The 14,209-nt window shown below is 42.4% G+C and overlaps 1 long non-coding RNA gene across 1 annotated transcript; it reads left to right on the top strand.

The window, feature by feature from the left end:
* On the top strand, nt 1-13,660 carry LOC123483870. Its single transcript, XR_006658333.1, has 3 exons — nt 1-52; nt 142-241; nt 13,587-13,660. It is a non-coding gene; the product is annotated as an uncharacterized LOC123483870 (long non-coding RNA).
* The last annotated feature ends 549 nt before the right edge of the window (nt 13,661-14,209 follow it).

Genomic DNA, 14,209 nt, shown 5'->3' with positions numbered 1-14,209 from the left:
CCACAATGTTGCTGTGTCCACTCCTTTTACAGAAAGAGGAAGTTGAGTCAAGGTGAACATGACATCAGATGCTCATTTACTCTGTTTTTCTTTAAGGATCTCTAACTTTCTAATTCTGACAAAGCCCAATTTGTGTCACAGCCACAGGAACTGTAGGGGTCCAGTCCGGAGGAAACGCTGGTGTCTTCAGTCCCTTACCAGAGGCTCAGAATGGAGCACACTTCACTTTATATGCTGCTCTGTGAGTATTACATAATGATGAATGTATTTATCTGTATTAATTGATGTTGTTAGCTAACTATTTGTTTCATTTATAGAATATGAAGTATGTCATACATGCACAATAAATGTGGCACCAGATGAAGACGTTGTTTGGTTACACTATGTTTACTGTCAACAGAGGAATGGAGTTGCTGGCCATCGCAGCTTGTAATCAATCAGGTTATAGCATGAGCCCAAGAAACACTAGGAATTTATATAGTGTAATTTTATACCAAAAATATATTTTGATTCAATAACATTTTATAGTTTACCCTTTGCAAGTGATGTCATCCTACGTCATTCTTCCAGTTCCTGTCCCATAATCTTTTGAATGGCTTGATGATTATATCATAAAATTCGTGAAAACAAGATCATATATATCTTTATATATATATATATACATATATATATATATATATATATAAAATCATATTTGTGTTTGTGGATGAATTTACTTCTGCCAGATGCCTTTTACTAAGTTTTGGGCCATTGAATACCATTCACAAAGCTTTCAAACGTTTTAAAACTACAAGGCTACTTCCTGGAAAATTCACCATAACTTTCATAGAGTTTTGCTCTTCTAGCTCAATTACAGTGGGGGAAACAAGTATTTAGTCAGCCACCAATTGTTCAAGTTCTCCCACTTAAAAAGATGAGAGAGGCCTGTAATTTTCATCATAGGTACACGTCAACTATGACAAACAAATTGAGCAAAAAAAATCCCGAAAATCACATTGTAGGATTTTTACTGAATTTATTTGCATATTATGGTGGAAAATAAGTATTTGGTCACCTACAAACAAGCAAGATTTCTGGCTCTCACAGACCTGTAACTTCTTCTTTAAGAGGCTCCTCTGTCCTCCACTCGTTACCTGTATTAATGGCACCTGTTTGAACTTGTTATCAGTATAAAAGACACCTGTCCACAACCTCAAACAGTCACACTCCAAACTCCACTATGGCCAAGACCAAAGAGCTGTCAAAGGACACAAGAAACAAAATTGTAGACCTGCACCAGGCTGGGAAGACTGAATCTGCAATAGGTAAGCAGCTTGGTTTGAAGAAATCAACGGTGGGAGCAATTATTAGGAAATGAAAGACATACAAGACCACTGATAATCTCCCTCGATCTGGGGCTCCACGCAAGATCTCACCCCGTGGGGTCAAAATGATCACAAGAACGGTGAGCAAAAATCCCAGAACCACACGGGGGGACCTAGTGAATGACCTGCAGAGAGCTGGGACCAAAGTTACAAATCCTACCATCAGTAACACACTACGCCGCCAGGGACTCAAATCCTGCAGTGCCAGACGTGTCCCCCTGCTTAAGCCAGTACATGTCCAGGCCCGTCTGAAGTTTGCTAGAGTGCATTTGGATGATCCAGAAGAGGATTGGGAGAATGTCATATGGTCAGATGAAAGCAAAATAGAACTTTTTGGTAAAAACTCAACTCGTCGTGTTTGGAGGACAAAGAATGCTGAGTTGCATCCAAAGAACATCATACCTACTGTGAAGCATGGGGGTGGAAACATCATGCTTTGGGGCTGTTTTTCTGCAAAGGGACCAGGACGACTGATCCGTGTAAAGGAAAGAATGAATGGGGCCATGTAGCGTGAGATTTTGAGTGAAAACCTCCTTCCATCAGCAAGGGCATTGAAGATGAAACGTGGCTGGGTCTTTCAGCATGACAATGATCCCAAACACACCGCCCGGGCAACAAAGGAGTGGCTTCGTAAGAAGCATTTCAAGGTCCTGGAGTGGCCTAGCCAGTCTCCAGATCTCAACCCAATAGAAGATCTTTGGAGGGAGTTGAAAGTCCGTGTTGCCCAGCAACAGCCCCAAAACATCACTGCTCTAGAGGAGATCTGCATGGAGGAATGGGCCAAAATACCAGCAACAGTGTGTGAAAACCTTGTGAAGACTTAAAGAAAACGTTTGACCTGTGTCATTGCCAACAAAGGATATATAACAAAATATTGAGAAACTTTTGTTATTGACCAAATAGTTATTTTCCACCATAATTTGCAAATAAATTCATAAAAAATCCTACAATGTGATTTTCTGGATTTTTTTTCTCATTTTGTCTGTCATAGTTGACGTGTACCTATGATGAAAATTACAGGCCTCTCTCATCTTTTTAAGTGGGAGAACTTGCACAATTGGTGGCTGACTAAATACTTTTTCCCCACTGTATATCCTTTTCAAACTAAGACGTTTTTCAGCCAAATGTACCTTACCGCCATCTTTATTTCTGCCTTTTCCTTATATGTAAAAGGTATTGCCGGTATCAAAGCAGAACGTCTTATTTCCACCTAACGACCTTTTAATAATTTCGGTAAACTTCTGTCTACGGTATAGTATGAAACGTAACCGTAATGCTGAGGCTGCATTGGCACGCTCTATGCTTGCCAATTACTGTGCCTTCAGAAAGTATTCACACTACCTGACTTTTTCCACATTTTGTTGTGTTACAGCCTGAATTTAAAATGGATTAAATTGAGATTGGTTTGTCACTGGCCTACACACAATACCCCATAATGTCAAAGTGGAATTATGTTTTTAGAAAATGAAAAGCTGAACTGTCTTGAGTCAATAAGTATTCATTTACATTTACGTTTACATTTACATAATTTAGCAGACGCTCTTATCCAGAGCGACTTACAAATTGGTGCATTCACCTTATAGCCAATGGCATAACCACTTTACAATTGTTTTCTTTTTTTTTTTTGTGGGGGGATCGTAGAAGGATTACTTTATCCTATCCCAGGTATTCCTTAAAGAGGTGGGGTTTCAAATGTCTCCGGAAGGTGGTGAGTGACTCCGCTGTCCTGGCGTCGTGAGGGAGCTTGTTCCACCATTGGGGTGCCAGAGCAGCGAACAGTTTTGACTGGGCTGAGCGGGAACTATGCTTCCGCAGAGGAAGGGGAGCCAGCAGGCCAGAGGTGGATGAACGCAATGCCCTCGTTTGGGTGTAGGGACTGATCAGAGCCTGAAGGTACGGAGGTGCCGTTCCCCTCACAGCTCCATAGGCAAGCACCATGGTCTTGTAACAGATGCGAGCTTCAACTGGAAGCCAGTGGAGTGTGCGGAGGAGCGGGGTGACGTGAGAGAACTTGGGAAGGTTGAACACCAGACGGGCTGTGGCATTCTGGATGAGTTCTAGGGGTTTAATGGCACAGGCAGGGAGCCCAGCCAACAGCGAGTTGCAGTAATCCAGACGGGAGATGACAAGTGCCTGGATTAGGACCTGTGCCGCTTCCTGTGTAAGGCAGGGTCGTACTCTCCGAATGTTGTAGAGCATGAACCTACAGGATCGGGTCACCATCTTGATGTTAGCGGAGAACGACAGGGTGTTGTCCAGGGTCACGCCAAGGCTCTTCGCACTCTGGGAGGAGGACACAACAGAGTTGTCAACCGTGATGGCGAGATCATGGAACGGGCAGTCCTTCCCCGGGAGGAAGAGCAGCTCCGTCCTGCCAAGGTTCAGCTTGAGGTGGTGATCCGTCATCCATACTGATATGTCTGCCAGACCTGCAGAGATGCGATTCGCCACCTGGTTATCAGAAGGGGGAAAGGAGAAGATTAGTTGTGTATCGTCAGCGTAGCAATGATAGGAGAGGCCATGTGAGGATATGACAGAGCCAAGTGACTTGGTTTATAGCGAGAATAGGACAGGGCCTAGAACTGAGCCCTGGGGGACACCAGTGGTGAGAGCACGTGGTGCGGAGACAGCTTCTCGCCACGCCACTTGGTAGGAGCGACCGGTCAGGTAGGACGCAATCCAAGAGTGAGCCGCGCCGGAGATGCCCAGCTCGGAGAGGGTGGAGAGGAGGATCTGATGGTTCACAGTATCAAAGGCAGCAGACAGGTCTAGAAGGACAAGAGCAGAGGAGAGAGAGTTAGCTTTAGCATTGTGGAGAGCCTCCGTGACACAGAGAAGAGCAGTCTCAGTTGAATGACCAGTCTTGAAACCTGACTGGTTTGGATCAAGAAGGTCATTCTGAGAGAGATAGCAAGAGAGTTGGCTAAAGACGGCACGCTCAATAGTTTTGGAAAGAAAAGAAAGAAGGGATACTGGTCTGTAGTTGTTGACATCAGAGGGATCGAGTGTTGGTTTTTTGAGAAGGGGTGCAACTCTCGCTCTCTTGAAGACGGAAGGGACATAGCCAGTGGTCAAGGATGAGTTGTTCAGCGAGGTGAGGTAGGGGAAAAGGTCACCGGAGATGGTCTGGAGAAGAGAGGAGGGGATAGGGTCAAGCGGGCAGGTTGTTGGGCGGCCTGCAGTCACAAGTCGCAAGATTTTATCTGGAGAGAGAGGGGAGAAAGAAGTCAAAGCATAGGGTAGGGCAGTGTGAGCAGGACCAGCAGTGTTATTTGTCTTAACAAACGAGGATCGGATGTCGTCAACCTTCTTTTCAAAGTGGTTGACGAAGTCATCCACAGAGAGGGAGGAGGGGGGGATTCAGCAGGGAGGAGAATGTGGCAAAGAGCTTCCTAGGTTTAGAGGCAGATGCTTGGAATTTATAGTGGTAGAAAGTGGCCTTAGCAGCAGAAACAGATGAAGAAAATGTAGAGAGGAGGGAGTGAAAAGATGCCAGGTCCGCAGGGAGTCTAGTTTTCTTCCACTTTCGCTCAGCTGCCCGGAGCTCTGTTCTGTGAGCTCGCAATGAGTCATCAAGCCACGGAGCTGGAGGGGAGGACCGAGCCGGCCGGGAGGATAGGGGACATAGAGAGTCAAAGGATGCAGAAAGGGAGGAGAGGAGGGTTGAGGAGGCAGAATCAGGAGATTGGAGGGAGAAGGATTGAGCAGAGGGAAGAGATGATTGGATGGAAGAGGAGAGAGTAGCGGGAGAGAGAGAGCGAAGGTTGCGGCGGCGCATTACCATCTGTGTAGGGGCAGAGTGAGTAGTGTTGGAGGAGATCGAGAGAGAAAAGGATACAAAGTAGTGGTCGGAGACATGGAGGGGAGTTGCAGTGAGATTAGTAGAAGAACAGCATCTAGTAAAGATGAGGTCAAGCGTATTGCCTGCCTTGTGAGTAGGGGGACGGTGAGAGGGGGTGAGGTCAAAAGAGGAGAGGAGTGGAAAGAAGGAGGCAGAGAGAAATGAGTCAAATGTAGACGTAGGGAGGTTGAAATCCCCCAGAACTGTGAGGGGTGAGCCATCCTCAGGAAAGGAACTTATCAAGGCGTCAAGCTCATTGATGAACTCTCCAAGGGAACCTGGAGGGCGATAGATGACAAGGATATTAAGCTTAAATGGGCTAGTGACTGTGACAGCATGGAATTCAAATGAGGAGATAGACAGAAGGGTTAGGGTAAAATTGAGAATGTCCACTTGGGAGAGATGAGGATTCCTGTGCCACCACCCCGCTGACCAGATGCTCTCGGGGTATGCGAGAACACATGGTCAGACGAGGAGAGAGCAGTAGGAGTAGCAGTGTTTTCAGTGGTAATCCATGTTTCCGTAAGCGCCAAGAAGTCGAGGGACTGGAGGGTAGCATAGGCTGGGATGAAGTCTGCCTTGTTGGCAGCAGAACGGCAGTTCCAGAGGCTGCCTGAGACCTGGAACTCCAGGTGGGTGGTGCGTGCAGGGACCACCAGGTTAGAGAGGCAGCAGCCACACAGTGTGAGGCGTTTGTGTAGCCTGTGCGGAGAGGAGAGAACAGGGATAGGCAGAGGCATAGTTGACAGGCTGCAGCAAATGGCTACAATAATGCAGAGGAGATCGGAATGAAATGAACTAAACATCTGGGAAAGGAGAGAGCGGGGCCTCCCTCACCACAACTCCCAAATATAACTCTCCCAACTTCTACCTCAGAAACTATAATTGTTTCACTGAAACACCCGAATATAACTCTCCCAACTTCCACTTTAGAAATTATAATTGTTGTAAACTACAGCGGTTCAATGTTTCTAGGAATAGACTCTAACTTACTTTATTCAGCTAGCTAACTTGGTACAGTATTCTTCCATGAAAAACCGCCCAGGGCACCGTATCCTATGACGCCATAGCTAACTAGCATGCTAGCATCCAATAACACACGGTTTAGCACCAATACTTGGTTACAACAAACTACCAATAGTGTGTTAACACACTAAACAGATAATTTGTGTCCGTGTCTAGTTCCTTTCATAACGCAGCAATAATTAAACATTGGCTAGCTAGCACAAAGTCAGTCATGCTAGCTACACAAGTGGACTACACATCTTGAATGTTCAGAAAGGGAAGCTTTATGTTGCAAAATTCTCATTGACTAAAATTATATTGTATTTAGCTGCTACAGTACTGCTAGCTGGTAGTGTTGGCTAGCTAGCAATGGCTGTGGTGTTGACTTTGTTTGAAAAACAGCGTCGCTGCGAACAAATGTAGCTGGCTAAAATGATTTTGTATTTAGTTGCTACAGTACTGCTAGCTAGCAATGGCTGCTGTGTTGACTTTGTTTGAAAAACGGCGTCGCTGCGAACGAATGTAGCTGGCTAAAATTATATTGTATTTAGTTGCTACAGTACTGCTAGCTGGTAGCGTTGATAGCTAGCAATGGCTGCGGTGTTGACTTTGTTTGAAAACGCAGCGTCGCTGCGAAACGAATGTAGCTGGCTAAAAAGGATATTGTATTTAGTTGCTACAGTACTGCTAGCTGGTAGTGTTGGCTAGCTAGCAATGGCTGCGGTGTTGACTTTGTTTGAAAAACGACGTCGCTGTGAACGAATGTAGCTGGCTAGCTAACCTCGATAGTTTCTCTATACTACACCTTTATCTTTGATACAAATACGACTATGTAGCTAGCTAACATTACACTAATCAAATCGTTCCATTGTAATGTAATGTGTCATATTACCTGCGGAGCGAAGTACAGCATGACTACTCACCTCGCCTCACCTGGTCACAGGTTGTTGATTATCAGCACCCTTCCTCTATATGACACTTGGGACAGAAGCCATGGTTATGTGATGATCCGAAAAACCCACCGGGAGAATGGTAGCGCCCAACAGCCTATTGCTCTGATTCCTGGACAGTACAATCGATCAAGCCGGGCTGCAACCCCTTTGTTATGGCAAGCCTAAATAGGAATCAGGAATAAACATTTGCTTAACAAGTCACATATTGGGCGCTCATAAGAGATCTGAGCGCCCAATCGTTACATGAACGATCAGTTCCTGAAGGAAATTTCTGAACAGCACAAAGTTCTGTACCCAATCTTCAAGGAGAATAGATTAAAAGTGAAACGTGTTGCTCTCGTAGTCGATAAACTGTATATTGATAACCAAATGTTCAGAGACACAAAGACTACTCCATGGTTATTCTAAATATGACAAAGTTCCCATAGAGGAGTCAAATAATGGAACACCCAATACTAGCCATGGTAGGGATTGTAATAAAAAATATATATAGAAAAGCAATAAAATACAACAATTGTTAAATAAATAAATTACAACTAAACTATACCATTGTAGATAGGGAATGTTTGAAAATAATTAGTATTAGACTTTCCATTTATAGTATTTCACAAATTGATAAGACAGCATTAGAAGAAAGGATAATTAGTGAAATAATACATCTTCAAATATAAGGAATTGGAACACAATCAACATAGTGGAGATAAAACACAGCAAACAGAGGACATAGAAGGCACAGTACTAAGTCATGTTTTGCAGAGGGGTTAAAATACTTATTTCCCTCATTAAAATGCAAATAGTATTTGATTTTGTAAGTTTGCCTACTGACAAAGACATGATCAGTCTATAATTTTAATGGTAGGTTTATTTGAAGAGTGAGAGACAGAATAACAACAAAAAAATTCAGAAAAATGCATGTCAAAAATGTTATAAATTGATTTGCATTTTAATGAGGGAAATAAGTATTTGACCCCCTCTCAATCAGAAAGATTTCTGGCTCCCAGGTGTCTTTTATACAGGTAACGAGCTGAGATTAGGAGCACACTCTTAAAGGGAGTGCTCCTAATCTCAGCTTGTTACCTGTATAAAAGACACCTGTCCATAGAAGCAATCAATCAATCAGATTCCAAAAAAAATCCAGAAAATCACATTGTAGGATTTTTAATGAATTTATTTGCAAATTATGGTGGAACATAAGTATTTGGTCACCTACAAACAAGCAAGATGTCTGGCTCTTACAGACCTGTAACTTCTTCTTTAAGAGGCTCCTCTGTCCTCCACTCGTTACCTGTATTAATGGCACCTGTTTGAACTTGTTATCAGTATAAAAGACACCTGTCCACAACCTCAAACAGTCACACTCCAAACTCCACTATGGCCAAGACCAAAGAGCAGTAACACACTACGCCTCAAATCCTGCAGTGCCAGACGTGTCCCCCTGCTTAAGCCAGTACATGTCCATGCCCGTCTGAAGTTTGCTAGAGTGCATATGGATGATCCAGAAGAGGATTGGGAGAATGTCATATGGTCAGATGAAACCAAAATAGAACTTTTTGGTAAAAACTCAACTCGTCGTGTTTGGAGGACAAAGAATGCTGAGTTGCATCCAAAGAACACCATACCTACTGTGAAGCATGGGGGTGGAAACATCATGCTTTGGGGCAGTTTTTCTGCAAAGGGACCAGGACGACTGATCCGTGTAAAGGAAAGAATGAATGGGGCCATGTATCGTGAGATTTTGAGTGAAAACCTCCTTCCATCAGCAAGGGCATTGAAGATGAAACGTGGCTGGGTCTTTCAGCATGACAATGAGTGGCCTAGCCAGTCTCCAGATCTCAACCCCATAGAAAATCTTTGGAGGGAGTTGAAAGTCTGTGTTGCCCAGCGACAGCCCCAAAACATCACTGCTCTAGAGGAGATCTGCATGGAGGAATGGGCCAAAATACCAGCAACAGTGTGTGAAAACCTTGTGAAGACTTACAGAAAACGTTTGACCTGTGTCATTGCCAACAAAGGGTATATAACAAAGTATTGAGAAAAACTTTTGTTATTGACCAAATACTTATTTTCCACCATAATTTGCAAATAAATTCATTAAAAATCCTACAATGTGATAGTTGACGTGTACCTATGATGAAAATTACAGGCCTCTCTCATCTTTTTAAGTGGGAGAACTTGCATAATTGGTGGCTGACTAAATACTTTTTTTCCCCACTGTATAAGCTGGAAGTAGAAGCCAAAGTGTTGTTGATCATTAGTTTACTCCAATTAGGGGAGGTGTGGTAGGGTTAGCGGAAAATAATGAAGGAAAATATATATTTTTTAAATATGTGTGTGTATATATACAGTACCAGTCAAAAGTTTGGACACTGCTACTCATTCAAGGGTTTTTCTTTATTTTTACTATTTTCTACATTGTAGAATAATAGTGAAGACATCAAAACTATATGTAACACATATGGAATCATGTAGTAACCAAAAATGTGTTAAACAAATCAAAATATTTTTTTTATTTGAGATTCTTCAAAGTAGCCACCCTCTGCCTTGATGACAGCTTTGCACACTCATGGCATTCTCACAACCAGCTTCACCTGGAATGCTTTTCCAACAATCTTGAAGGAGTTCCCAAATATGCTGAGCACTTGTTGGCTACTTTTCCTTCACTCTGCAGTCCAACTCATCCCAAACCATCTCAATTGGGCTGAGGTCGGGTGATTGTGGAGACCAGGTCATCTGATGCAGCACTGTTGGGTCATTGTCCTGTTGAAAAACAAATTATAGTCCCACTAAGCACAAACCAGATGGGATGACATATCACTGCAGAATGCTGTGGTAGCCATGCTGGTTAAGTGTGCTTTGAATTCTAAATAAATCACAGACAGTGTCACAAGCAAAGCACCCCGACAGCATCACACCTCCTCCTCCATACTTCATGGTGGGAACCACACATGTGGAGATCATCCATTCACCTACTCTGCGTCTCACGGCGGTTGGAACCAAAAATCTCAAATTTGGACTCATCAGACCAAAGGACAGATATCCACCGGTCTAAAGTCCATTGCTTGTGTTTCTTGGCCCAAGCAAGTCTATTTTTCTTATTGGTGTCCTTTAGTAGTGGTTTATTTGCAGCAATTCGACCATGAAGGCCTGATTCATGCAGTCTGCTCTGAACAGTTGATGTTGAGATGTGTCTGTTACTTGAACTCTATGAAGCATTTATTTGGCCTGCAATTTCTGAAGCTGGTAACTCTAATGAAGTTATCCTCTGCAGCAGAGGTAACTCTGGGACTTCCATTCCTGTGGCGGTCCTCATGAGAGCCAGTTTCATCATAGCGCTTGATGGTTTTTGCGACTGCACTTGAAGAAACTTTCAAAGTTCTTGTATTGACTGACTTTCATGTCTTAAAGTAATGATGGCCTGTCGTTTCTCTTTGCATATTTGAGCTGTTCTTGCCATAATATGGTCTTGGTCTTTTACCAAATAGGGCTATCTTCTGTATACCACCCCTACCTTGTCACAACACAACTGATTGGCTCAAACGCATTAAGAAGGAAAGAAATTCAACAAATTAACTTTTAACAAGGCACACCTGTTGATTGAAATGCATTCCAGGTGACTACCTCATGAAACTGGTTGAGAGAATGCCAAGAGTGTGCAAAGCTGTCATCAAGGCAAAGGGTGGCTTCTTTGAAGAATCTCAAAAATAAAACGTTTTTTTGGTTACTACATGATTCCATGTGTTATTTCATAGTTTTGATATCTTCACTATTATTCTACAATGTAGAAAATAGTAAAAAAAATGAAGAAAAACCCTTGAATGAGTAGGTGTTCTAATACTTTGGACCAGTAGTGTATATTAACAAAAAAATATTTATGGGATTGGAAATGACACAGACAATTACATTGATGGAAGCTACAATCTATCTGCAATATTAAAGCTAATCTACCCCCCTAGAAATGCATGGACATGTAGTTAACATGATTTCTGAATGACTACTTCATCTCTGTAACCCACACATACAATTATCTGGAAGGCCCCTCAGTTGAGCAGTGAATTTCAAACACAGATTCAACCACAAAGACCAGGGAGGTTAATCAATGCCTCGCATTGAAGGGCACCTATTTGTAGATGGGTACAAAAATAAAAAAAAGCTGATATTGAATATCCCTTTGGGCATGGTGAAGTTATTAATAACACTTTGGATGGTGTATCAATACACCTAGTCACAACAGAGATACAGGCGTCCTTCCTATCTCAGTTGCCGGACAGGAAAGAAACCGCTCAGGGATTTCACCATGAGGCCAATGGTGACTTTAAAACAGTTACAGAGTTTAATGGCTTTGAAAGGAGAAAACTGAGGATGGATGAACAACATTGTAGTTACTCCACAATACTAACCTAATTGACAGAGTGAAAAGAAGGACGCCTGTACGGAATACAAATATTCCAAAACATACATCCTCTTTGCTGGAAGGCACTAAAGTAATACTGCAAAACATGTGGCAAAGCAATTTACTTTTTGTCCTGAATACCAAGTGTTATGTTTTGGGCAAATCCAATACAACACATTACTGAGTACCACTCTCCATATTTTCAAGCATAGTGGTTAAGGACTGGGGAGTTTTTCAGGATAAAAAAGAAACGGAATGGAGCTAAGCAAAGGCAGAATCCTAGAGAAAAACCTGGTTGAGTCTACTTTTCACCAGACACTGGGAGATTAATTCACCTTTCAGCAGGACAATAACCTAAAATGTTGCACAATCCAGGTGTGGAAACTCTTAGAGACTTACCTAGAAAGACTCACAGCTGTAATCGCTGCCAACGGTGCTTCTACAAAGTATTTACTCAGGAGTGTGCATACATGTCAATGAGATATTTCTGTATTTCATTTTCAATAACGTTTCAAACATTTCTAAAAACATAAGTTCACTTTGACATTATAGAGCACTGTGTGTAGATGTGTGAGGAAAAAAAAGTCATCCATTTTGAATGTAACACATCAAAATGTGGAATAAGTCAAGGGGTAGGACTACTTTCTGAAGGCACTGTACACCTTTGATGGCTGCTAGACAGCTCCAGGTAACCATCCTCCTGCCAGCTCTAAACTATGCGAGACATGTCACGTCTCCCATCTCTTCACATAGCCTGCCACTAAGCATGCACTGTTTTCTTAACCACAACTGGATGGATCTATAAAGAATTACTGTGAGAATACATAGGAAAACATTGGACTAAAGTAGGCTGATGCAATAGAAGGCATGTATCCAACTGTTGCTTACTGAAACTTCCAAAGTCATCCAATCATTGTAATACATGTGAAGCAATAGCCTACCCGTGTGTGGTCAATTAGATTGGATTGGTTTCTGGCTGGGCAATTAGTGTGGTCATTTCAACACCGTTTTGATTGGGACAGCACCATCGCACTGCTAAATCTATCAATGTCAGATTTTTGTTTTCACTGAATCTCCATTTGGATATTGGTTAGGCTACAATTAAGTTGAGGTGAGAGCTGCCCATGATCATCTTGTCTAGTTGGCTCATTTATTAGAACATTTTGCCAGCATGTTATGTAGCTTAACAAGTGTACCCTACTCCTACTCCCGACCAAAAGCCTGTGACTTCACTGACTTGTCTCAATCAACGTGATTTTGTTTCACTGAATCTCCGTCTGTATGGCTATTTGGTTAATTGGTTTCTGGCTGGACAAATAAGGGAAGGTGGTATAGCTCATCTGTTTGTTTGCTCATCTATCACTGATCAGAAACATTAAGCATGCATGCAAAATATCACTTTTTTATATGACAGCGGTTCCAAATGTTCCTGTGACACAAGTTAAATTTCATTATAATCATACTACAAAATATATGGGTGTTGACTGATCAGGGTAGGTGTGTCTTGTATGCTTAGTGAACAAAATAATGGACCTAACATAATTCAATTCTAAATATGCCATTCTATTGGTTTTAAAATACATTTATTACACCTGTCTAAATGAATTAAGAATACATTTATTATTGATGGTGTATATTCAATGGCTTTATTAAAATAGAAACCCACCCACATCTGCACACCACTACTACCACTCCTCACAGGCATGCCGACATGCGAACGGGGGGTATATAAGGTGTATGAAGTCAAGAATGTGGTAAAAATGGGCCTGTTTTTAAAGGGGCAGATTTATTGTACTGGCAAAATAGATCCTGTGTTAAAGCAGTCTCTCTCTCTCTCTCTCTCTCTCTCTCTCTCTCTCTCTCTCTCTCTCTCTCTCTCTCTCTCTCTCTCTCTCTCTCTCTCTCTCTCTCTCTCTCTCTGTCTCCCCCCCTCTCTCTCTCTCTCTCTCTCTCTATCTCTGTGTTTCTCTCTCTGTTTCTCTCTCTCTCTCTCTCTCTCTCTCTCTCTCTCTCTCTCTCTCTCTCTCTCTCAGTGCTGAGTGCATTATTCATCTGTGGACACACTAAAGGTGAGTAAGTAATCAATACATATTTGTCTGCATTTCATCACTCTAACCCGATACAAACACACTTGGTTCAAATAAACAGTAAGTAAAGCCTGATGTCTTTCCAGGATTCCTCCATTTTGTCATTCTCACTTAATGTAATAATTTAAGAATGATTGAGTATTTGTCTTCATTTAACTGTGTTTCTACAGCTCTGCCCAGAGCCTCAGTGAGTATCTCTCCACAGGGTCTCCTCTACCCTGGAGAGACAGTCACTCTGCAGTGTGTCATACAAGACTACGCATACTGGACGTACCACTGGTTCAAAAACAACAAACAGCTTCCCAATGTGATGAGTAAAGCAATCAAAATAACCATCCCCATCACTCTGACTGGTCTGGCTGGTCCGTATAGATGTGAGGGAAGGTGGGCACGTCGACCCAAGAGGTCACAACCTAGTGACTTCCTCTTCATCACTGTCACTGGTGAGTTCACTATTGATGCTCCATCACTAACTGGATGTTCCATAATTCTTTTTGAATTTTTTAAAATTGATAACCATGTATCCAGTTTAGGTAATATGTCTAATCCGTATTTTCTCATTTCTGCCC

This window comes from Coregonus clupeaformis, unplaced genomic scaffold (genome assembly GCF_020615455.1).
Source record: "Coregonus clupeaformis isolate EN_2021a unplaced genomic scaffold, ASM2061545v1 scaf0156, whole genome shotgun sequence".
Taxonomy (NCBI): Eukaryota; Metazoa; Chordata; class Actinopteri; order Salmoniformes; family Salmonidae; genus Coregonus; species Coregonus clupeaformis.
The sequence above is the reverse complement of the archived record's forward strand: the minus strand, read 5'-3'. Positions and strand labels throughout refer to the sequence as shown.